Raw genomic sequence first — 10351 nt, 5'->3', positions numbered from 1 at the left:
ATTTCTGTCATAGTCCTCACTGCCATACCAAGCAATGTGCAAATTACTGTCCAAGAGAACTGAAATACCCTCTCTTAGATAGCTATTTACTATATGAATAATATAAAACATTGTGCTACTAAACCAAAAACATATCAAATTTTTCTACAGGCTATACAGGAAAGTAGAATCGATGATTTTTACAGGCTATGCAAATCTCTACAGGAGAGAGAGAGTTGATCGAGAGGGTCACAGTACTAACAGTGTGAAGATATTATGTCTTCTGTAAAGCCTTTCGTTAAGTCGCCGTAGAAGTTGGTTAAAGTGCTTGCCATGGCTGTGTCTACCGCAGACTGAGGAATCATCCCATGCAGGTCTGTCTGAATGTAGCCGGTCAAAAGACTCTGGCTTGGATTGTCTTTGAGTGGAACACAAAACCAACCACAGGGATGGTTATATCCTCTAACAAATTCTGGTCTCTTTTCACTCCAGTCAATACTTATCCCACAGGATAAAAGCCCTTCTTGATAGCTCACAGTATAGGAGAAATCAAAAAACTCTCTTGGGGAAATTATATTCCAAAACTGACCAGCAGTAGTATAATGCATCACACAGTAATTCTCTTCAAAGTGCTCCAAAATATCCAATGAATTCATTAAGTAGTCCCAATCCAAATGACAAGGCCCTGGGCCTATATGGTCTATGGTACTACTGAAAATGTCATCTATGACACCTTGAGCTTTGTAGAGATAGCCATTAAATAATTCTGAAGGTTTTCTCCAAACTGTTACATCTTATGTTTTCTTGGCAACTCGCCACTTATCATCTTCAGTACTATGGTACTTTATGAGAGTGTTTTTAAGTTTAGTTGCAAAAGAAGTAACATCAAGCAGGGCTTCCATTTTTTCTTTCTGAGATGAAGCAAGAACCTGGAAGTAGGTGTAGTGTGCCGGGAGAGAATCCCACTCTCAAGTTTGTTGTGTTTTTACTTTCTAATTCCACTCGTTCATTGCTGGTATATAGGAAAATAATTAACTTTTGTATGTTAACCTTGTGTCCTACAACCTCGCTATAATTACTTATTAGTTCCAGAAGTATTTCTTGCAGATTCTTTTGGGTTTTCTACTAGACAATCATGTCATCTGTGAACAAAGAGAGTTTTATTTCTTCCTTCTCATTCTGTGTGTCTTTTATTTCCTTTTCTTGTCTTATTGAATTAGCTAGGCCTTCAGTCTAGTGTGATGTTGAAAAGCAGTGTTGAGAGGGGACATCCTTCCTCGCCTTGTTCCTAATCCTACGGAAAGCTTCAAATTTCTCACCATTAAGTGTGAAGTTAGTTGTAAGATTTTTGTAGATATTCTTTATTAAGCCGAGAAAGTTCTCCTCTATTCCTGCTTTACTGAGAGTTTTTAATTATGAATGTATGTTTGGCAGAATTCACTAGGAACCCATCTTAGCTCTTCATTTTAGAGGGTTATTAATTAACTATTAATTCAATTTATTTAATAGCTAAAGGCCTATTCAAATTGTTCATTTCTTCTTGTAAGAGTTTTGGCAGATCACATCTTTCAAAGAATTTGTCTATTTCATCTGGGTTATCAAATTTGGGGGCATAGAGTTGTTCACACTATTCATTTATCAACCTTTAATGTCCATAGGATCTGTAGTGATATCCTTTCTTTCATTTCTGATATTAGCACTTTGTGCTTATTTTTGTCTTAGCCTGGCTAGGGGCTCATTGATTTAGTTGATATTTCAAATAACAAGCTTTTACTTTCACTGGTTTTACCAGTAGATATCCTCTTTTCGATTTAAGTGATTTCTATTCTAATTTTTATTATTTCTTCTTATTTTGAAATTGATCTGATTTTCTTTTTCTAGTTTCATAAGGTGGAAGTTTAGATTACTGATTTTACATCTTTGTCTTGAGTTTAAAAAGTTTAAACTCAAGTAAAACGGCATGTTTGTTCCCAATACATATATGCATTCAATGCTACCATTTTCCCTGTAAGCACTATTGTTGCTGCATCCAACAAATTTTTATAAATTGTGTCTCATTTTCATTTAGTCCAAAATATTTTCAAATTTCTCTTGAGATTTATTCTTTGGGCCATTCTGTTATTCAGAAGTGTGATGTTTAATCTCCAAATATTTTGAAAGTTTCCAGCTATCTGTGTGTTATTGGTTTCTGCTTTAATGTCATTGTGGTCTGAGAGTAGACATTGTGTGATTTCTATTCTTTTAATTTGTTAATGTGTGCTTGATGGCTCAGAATGTGATCTATCTTAATGAATGTTCCATGCAAATATGAGAAGGATGTATATTTTGCTGATGAATGAAGTAGCATATAGAAATCAATTATACCCAGTTGATTGATGGTGCTCCTGAGTTCAACTGCACCCTTGATGACTTCCTGCTTCCTGGGTTGGTTCATTTCTGATAGAAGTGTAAAGTCTCTAACTATGATAGTAAGTTTATCTAGTTTTCCTTGCAGATGTATTAGTTTTTGCCTAATGTAGTGTGATGCTCTGTTATTAAGTGTTATTAATGCATACATACTAAGAAGGGTTATGCCTTCTTGGTGAACTGACCTCTTTATCATTATATAAGGTCTCTCTTTAACCTTGATAACTTTCCTTTCTCTGAAGTCTGCTCTAATTACTATAATTTTAATGTAATCTTTTCTATATTTTTATTTTCTAAAAATTAAATAATCTTGCTTTGTCTTCCATTATCCTTTTACATAGTTTTCCATGTTTTATGGAGAAAGATCTGTCAGAATTTTTTTTCTTTGAGAAAGAGTCTCACTTTTAGTAGAGTGCTGAGGCATCATCAAGGCTCACAGCAATCTCAAACTCCTGGGCTCAAGTGATCCAATTGCCTCAGCCTCCCAAGTAGGTGGGACTACAGGCATCCACCACAATGCCCAGCTATTTTTAGAGATGGGATCTGGCTCTTGCTCAGGCTGGTCTCAAACTCATGAGTTCAAGCAATCCCCCTCTTTGGCCTCCCAGAGTGCTGGGATTACAGATGTGAGCCACTGCACTCAGTTCTATTTATTTTGTTATTGATGATTAGTGGCATATAGAAATTGTATTACTTTTGTGGCCAGCAAACTTAGTAATTATTAGTTTTTGCTGTAGTATTGTTTATACTACTTATACCAGTTTCTCCATAAATTATCTTAGATTTTCAATGTGTACAATCATTTTAACATTTGCACTGTTGAATTTTTTCTTGTCCTATTGCATTGTCTAAATCCACTAGCACAATGTTGAACATAGTGATGTGGATGGACTATGTCCTTGTCATGATTCTGGACCTTAGTGGGAATATTTCTAAAATTTAATGATTAAGTACAATGTATCCTCTATATTTTGAACAGATGCTCTTTCCAGGTGTGGCAGAATGGGAAAATTGATTCCTTTTGCCCCCTTTCTCCTATTTTTTTCTTTTAGTCATAGATTTCCATTGGGTTTGGGAAGAGCCTATGACTACCTAGGTTGAAATCACATTTCCAGCTTCCTTCATAGCCTATTGTGACCACATGGCTAAGTTTTCATTAATGGGCATGGAAGAAGTGATGTTTGCAAATTATATATTACTTTCCTCTTTCTTTTTCTTGGAAGTGGTAATGATAAACCCACTTTGATCATGTGGATGAGGATACTATCCTAGAACATCCCAATAGGAGGTACCTGTGTCTCTGGTGAGTGCAGGAGGCAGAACCACCTGCCCCATCTGTATCTCCTGCTTCCCCTATACTCTGACATATCACAGACACAAATTCCCCTTCTGTCCCAACCACACTGTTTTGGTGTCCCCTGTTCAACAAGTTTGTCAGTACCTTGTCTAAATGTATCCAAATAAGAAATTGTCATGCCATTTGTAGTTTGCTAAGAATTTTATAGATTGTATCATGAATAAATGCTGAATTCTATTAAATGCTTTTTTAGTGGCTATTTTAAAATGACCAAACTGGGCATTTTTCCTCCTCTCATCCTCCCCTCTCTTAATGTGTTATTGTTTATTACTAAATTTTAAAATTTTAAATTGAGTATTCTTCTTGAATTTCTGAAATTAATAAGTTAAAATACGCCATAATAGGCAGTGCCTGTGGCTCAAAGGAGTAGGATGCTGACCCCATTTGCCAGAGGTGGTGAGTTCAAACCCAGCCCCAGCCAAAACCTACAAACAAAAAAGCCATAATTATTTAATATGCAACTAGACTTGATTTGCCAATCTCTCCTTTAAGATTTTTAAAATCTATGTTTGGAATCAAGATTGGCATAAAATATTCTTTTCATGACCTAACATTTAACTTTAGGTGTTAGGTTATACTAGTCTCAGAAAATGAATTGCTTAGTTTCCTATTTTTCCCCTTATTCTTGTTATTTTTAAATTTTTTTCCTTTTTTATTTTATTTATTTATTTATTTGCAGTTTTTTTAGGCCGGGACTGAGTTTGAACCTACAACCTCTGGCATATGGGGCCACAGACATTGCCCTTTTTCTCCTTATTCTTAGAAATAATGTAAAATTATGTGAAGTAAGGATCATTTTTCCCCTCATGATTTGATAACTCTTATTATAATACAATCTGGGTAAGTTTGGGTGGTTTTGTTTTGTTTGGGGATATGAATTTTTGCTAATCAATTCAATTTATTTACTGATTATTGGTTTGTTTGTATCTTCTGTTTTATCTTGAGTTAATTTTGGTAATTAATTTTTTTTTAAGAAAAATACCCACTATATAGGATGTCTATAATATTCATGTACAACTTACTACGTTAAACTATTTTAACACCCTGTACTTAAATATAAAATTTTTGGCACAAAATTGATTGTACCTATACCCATTCACAGTTTGCTAAGAATTTTATAGATTGTATTGTGTACCCATTTATAAATCTATACTCTGTTATGTTTGCTTTTCCACTTCTAATGTTATTGGTTGATAGCATTTTTTTCTTGACTACTCTTACTAGGAATACTCTATCCTATTTCTCAGAGGACAAGGTTTGGCTATTCTTGACTGTTTCTATTACATTTTTTATTTCATCTATTTCTTTTTATATCTTTTCTTCTATGTTCTCTACAGTTATTTTCATTCTCCTATTGCTTTCTTTAGTTAAGGTGGTACTTTGTAAGTTTTTTTATTTTCCAATAATTCCATAGTCTTCAAATATACCTCTGAAAACCAATTTAGCACCATGCAAAATGACTGTTATATATGTAGTAATGTCTTTTCTTTCCATTCAAGACTATGTTATTTGTCATTTCCAATGTAACTTTCTTTTTCACCCATAAGTTATTTAGAAGCATGTCTTAAACTTTTCTTTTCTTTCTTTCTTTCTTTTTTTTTTTTTTTGAGACAGAGTCTCACTTTTTGCCCCTGATAGAGAATCATCATGTCATACATACCTCACAGCAACCTCAAACTCTTGGGCTCAAGAGATCCTCTTGCCTCAGCCTCCTGAGTAGCTGGGACTATAGGCGCCTGCTACAACATCACTTGGTTATTTTTAGAGATGGGGTCTCGCCCTTGCTTAGGCTGCTCTAGAACTAATGAACTCAAGTAATCCACCCACTTCAGCTTCCCAGAGTGCTGGATTTATAGCTGCAAGCCATTGGACCTGGCTTCAAATGTTTCCAACTCATATGTACATACATTTTGATTGTCTTTTTATGCTAACTTCTAAATTAGTTGCATTGTAGTCAGAGGACATAATATGTATGAAAATTATTCTTTGAAATTTATGGAGGTTTACTTTTTGACTTGTAGGTTGTCACATGTTGTAAATGGTTTACCTGTGTTGAAAAGAGTATTTATTTATTTTTTGACAGAGCCTAAAGCTGTCACCCTGGATAGAGTGCTACGGCATCACAGCTCACAGCAACCTCCAATTCTTGGGCTTATGCAATTCTCTTGCCTCAGCATCTCAAGTAGCTGGGACTATAGGTGGCTGTCACAATGCCTGGCTATTTTTTTATTGTAGTTGTCATTGTTGTTTGGCAGGCCTGGGCTGGATTCGAACCCACCACCTCTGGTCCCTTAGCCACTTGAGCTACATGCACCATGCCAAAAAGAGCATTTCAACTCTTCTGCAGAAGGATGTGGCATTATATCATATCATCGTAGAGCCTGTTTTGCATTCTGTCTAGTCCTGAGCAGTACTGGTGCTTTTATACCCATGTTTGTAGTGCTTAACAATCCTAGGAGGGAAGCAGGGTATATGATATAGGCCCATTCTATAGATAAGGGGACCAAAGCTCAAAGATGAACAGCAGTATGTCTGAAGTGACTTTTTACTGTGGAGGGAAAAAAGTCCTCTGCCTGTGGCTGTGGGGGCACTTCGACAGAGGCCAAAAGGAGCAGCCAGGAATAGCATGGAATAGCACAGAGCAGGATGGAGCAGCATGGAGCAGCATGGAGTAGCTTGGAGCAGCTTGGAGCAACCTGGGCAGAGGGCTGGTGGATTTTGCCCAACTTGAGTATTGGGTCCTTGTCCTGAGCAGGCCAACAGTCACAGTGACTATCCACTGTTATTCTCACATCTGCATTCTCATCATGCCTCTCCAGCCTCCATCTGTGTGCTGGAGGTCTCTTTGCCTTGAGATCCTTCCCCAACCAACATCATCTCAGCCTGGCCCCATCGACCTTCCCTTCATACTTCCTGAGATTGGGTGAATGAGGGGCCTGTTCCCAGTTCCACACCTGCCCACCTTCCTGTCCATGGGTCTTTCCTCAAGGTGAAATAACCTCCCTGAGGGGTCTACAAGGCCCATGTGACTTTGCTCCAGTGACTCAGGAAACTGAATCATGTCTGACTCCCCTCGATGTACAGCACTGTCACCCATGCCTTTGCCTTTGTTGAGCTCTTGGGTATGTGCCATCCTCCCCTCCTTGTCCTCACTCTCCCCTATTTCAGTCCGGGGTATATTTCTGTCACACTGATCCTCCTTTCCTGGGCTCTCACCTCCCCGCAGCCAGTCCTCCAGTTACGGGAAAAGCTCCCATCTTCCCATCCTCTTTGCCAGAATATCATGGTCCGTGTTGCTTCCTGTCCGAACTCCCTTCTTCAGTGATTTCTGGCCAATGCTATCCGTCTTTCAAGAAACAGTTCCATATCACCTGTTCCAGGCAGCCTCCCTCAGTCTCCACCCTGGTTTAGGGGCTACTCTTCTCTTCCATAGTGCCTGGGGCTGCCCCCAGTCAAAGCTGTGATCCAGCTTTATGATCACTGCTGCTCACTCGTCAGCAGCAAAAGCGGCTGGTGCAAACCTCTGGTCCTGGCATCCATCCTGCTGGTGCCCCTAGACAGTTATCTCCCAAGTTGCTGGCAAGTGTTCTAGGCAGGAGAGGACACGGCATCACCCTTTCCTTTCTGTCCTTGCAGTGGCCCCATGGATTGAGGGCTCCAGCCTGCTGACCAAGGTCAATGCCCTTTCCAAAGGCCCTTCATTAGTGAGTGGGCATCTTGCTGAGTCAGCGGGGACCTCTTCATAGCCCTGTTCGGGGTCAGTAGGTCCCTGGAGAATGTGGCTGAGGGCGGCTGGCTGACAACAGGGCCCATTGTCCTCGCCTGCTGTGGTCAGAGCTGGCCCAGGCCCATCTGGACAGGGCAAGGGGCATGACCCCGATGCTCTCAGGAGATCCGGTGGAGATCCCGGGTGCAGCCAGGCTGTTGAGGTGAGAGCACAGATGGCATTGTCTGGAGCAAGGCAGGGCCCTCTGGGGACCTGTTTTAGGGTCCAAGGGGCAGCTTTATCTATTCCAACTTCCCCACCGTCTCTGGCCCCCATGAGGAGCTCTTCCACAGCATCCCTAAGGCCAAGTCCAGCCATGTGTCTGGTGCTCAGACCTCGCCCCTTCCCTGCAGTGCCCCTAAATCTGGACACTTGAAGTTGTTCTAACCTATAGGCCTAGCACAGCCCTCAGGACCCAGGATAATTGCACCCTGCCCACCCCTCTTCTATACTACTGCTCCCCACCTGCTCCTGACAAAAGGGGTCCCTACCCACCCCTCATCCTAGCCCCTTCACTGGCCAAGGAATTAGACAGTCATGCTAATGCTAGTTCAGTGACCACTGAGTTTGGAAGCCAGAGTTCTGCATCCTCACAGGGATACACACTTGCTGGCCATGTCCCAGGCCCTGCCGGAGACAGGGTTCTAAAGCCCAAGAGCAGAAACACTCACCCAGAGTCTCTGGGAAGCAGAACTGGGCCCACAAGGAAGAAGAGGAGGAGCAGGCATGGGCCCCAGGCTTGCTGCTGTTAGCAGCCTCCGTAGTTTCCACAATTGACGCCCCTCCCTATTACTGTCACTGTCACTGTGGCTGGTGCTGCTGCTGCTGTCTCTGTTGTTTTTCCTCCATGTGCCTGTTGTATCTCAAGGTGTAAACCTTTCAGGCTCAGTGGAAGCCCTCCCCAAAGGCTCACCATCCTACGTGTGTGCTCGAGCATCTTACCTGCATGTGTGCATGGCATGGACAGTCTGCACTGTTGAACTGGGTGTGTGAGAAAAGAACATGGAGAGCCGGCGTGCAGCTCTTCCACCGCACTGGGCTCAGTGTACACAGCTGTGTATACAGCTCACCGCTCAGATCAGAGCTGAGTGTTCTGTTGTCAGAGTGGAGACAAAGGTGAGGACACTGACGTGGCCAGTGTGCTCCTGAGCTGGGCTCAGAGCTAGGCTTGGCTGTGGCCCCTGCCTTCTGCCCTGGGCTGGAGGTGGCTCTCCTGTTGAGAAGGTGGCAGCCAAGCCACTGCCACTTTGGCTGAGCCTAAGTGCCCTCCCTAGCTGTCCCTGAGCCCCCATGGGCTATCTTGGGTGAATTCCATCACCTCTACCCGCTTCTCTGCTATGCTGGGTGCTTGTCACTTCCTGGGCAAGGCCCATGAGTTGCTATGGTCAGGCCTTTGCCCAGGCCTTTCCTCCCTGCTGCAGGCCTTTTCTTCTGCCTGCCTGCATCCTGCCTGGTCTTTGAGGCCCAGCTGGAACACCCCCACTAGGCCCATTAGCAATGGTTGAGAGGGGTCATATTGGTCACCTCACCTGGTCAGTCACTTGCTGAGGATCAGCTGTTCTCCCCGGGGCCTGGGACAGGGCCCAAGGAACAATCTCTGCCCACAGCTGCCAGGAGGTGTTGACCTTCAGCAGCTTAGGGAACTGCTATTTGCTGAACCTCTCTGTGTAATGCCATTGGCTGCCCTTCTTCCAGGACTGTTCTGTCTATGTGACCACTTCCAGGACGGAGAAGCCATGCTTGTCCTATACCAGCCATGGCTAAAACCAAACCTTATAAACATGAGCAAGAGGTCGGCACTCCCCAGCATCACAGGCTACTTCACCCACGCATGGGCAGGCAGAGCTGTAAACTTGTCCTCCAGCCCAGAACCAGCCTGGATTTCCTGCTTAGAACTCCCCAACAAGTTAAGAGACATCTAGGGCTCTGGTGCTCTGGAAAAGCCACCAATTAAAATGTCTCTTGTCTTGGAGTCCCAGGTCCTTATCCTGTAGCTGATCAGGATACAGAAGTGACAGCTCAAAGGAGATTTCAAGGTCGGGGAGAGGACGGATTGCCACTGACCTGGGGGCTGCCTTGGGTACCTTTGCAGACAAGCATGGGGTGCCACCATAACCCAAGGCTCCAAACATTGACCCTGCAGCAGTTGCCCCTAGAGTTCACACACTCTGCTCATAGAAAGAGGCAGTTGGTCAACACAGCAGGACTACCGTTAATGTCTTCATCAGTAGTCTGTGCACTCTCTGCATGCTGGATCCTATGTAGACATTAGGGACATTGTGTGAAGTCCACAAGGCCCTTGTCCCTCACGGCTCCCTAACTCCAGCCCCAGAGACTGTGGTATGACTGTGGGGCAGAACCAGGCTCCTGGGGGAGACCCCTCCTCCTGCTGGGGCTGTAAGGCTGGGTCTACTCATGCACAGGCAGTGCCAAGTAGCCAGACAGATGTGGGTTCAAATCTCAACCCTGGCCGTCCACGTAGATGGCCACTTTATCTTTCTGCATCTTGGTTTGTAGACCAAGGTGGAGGTGATGACACCGGGAGTGAAGAGCTAGTGCAAGGATGAAAGGGGAAGGAAGGGAGTGAGTGAGAGCAGGAGCAGAGTGCTGGCATCAGTCTCCGTGCTGGGGCTGAGCCATTCCTCCATCCCACCACCGTCAGGGGATTATTCAGGAGACCAGAACCAAGGCTCTGACACATAGCACGAGTTGGCTGAGGTCATAGCAGATGGGGACAGGAGTGAGATGGAAGCAAGGCTCACTGTCAGATTCGGGAGAACTTCCAGAGCAGCTGAGGTCTGCAGGTTTCACAAATTCTTGCTGAACCTAGAAAGACCTCATTG

General features: G+C 43.1%; 1 pseudogene; it reads right to left on the bottom strand.

The window, feature by feature from the left end:
• Positions 1 to 236: 236 nt before the first annotated feature.
• On the bottom strand, positions 237 to 881 carry LOC100963975 (annotated as a pseudogene).
• Between the last annotated feature and the right edge of the window lie 9470 nt (positions 882 to 10351).

This window comes from Otolemur garnettii, unplaced genomic scaffold, assembly GCF_000181295.1.
Source record: "Otolemur garnettii isolate 467f Iridium unplaced genomic scaffold, OtoGar3 scaffold00146, whole genome shotgun sequence".
NCBI classification, from domain to species: Eukaryota; Metazoa; Chordata; class Mammalia; order Primates; family Galagidae; genus Otolemur; species Otolemur garnettii.
Note: the sequence above shows the minus strand (reverse complement) of the source record. Positions and strands in the feature narration are given on the sequence as shown.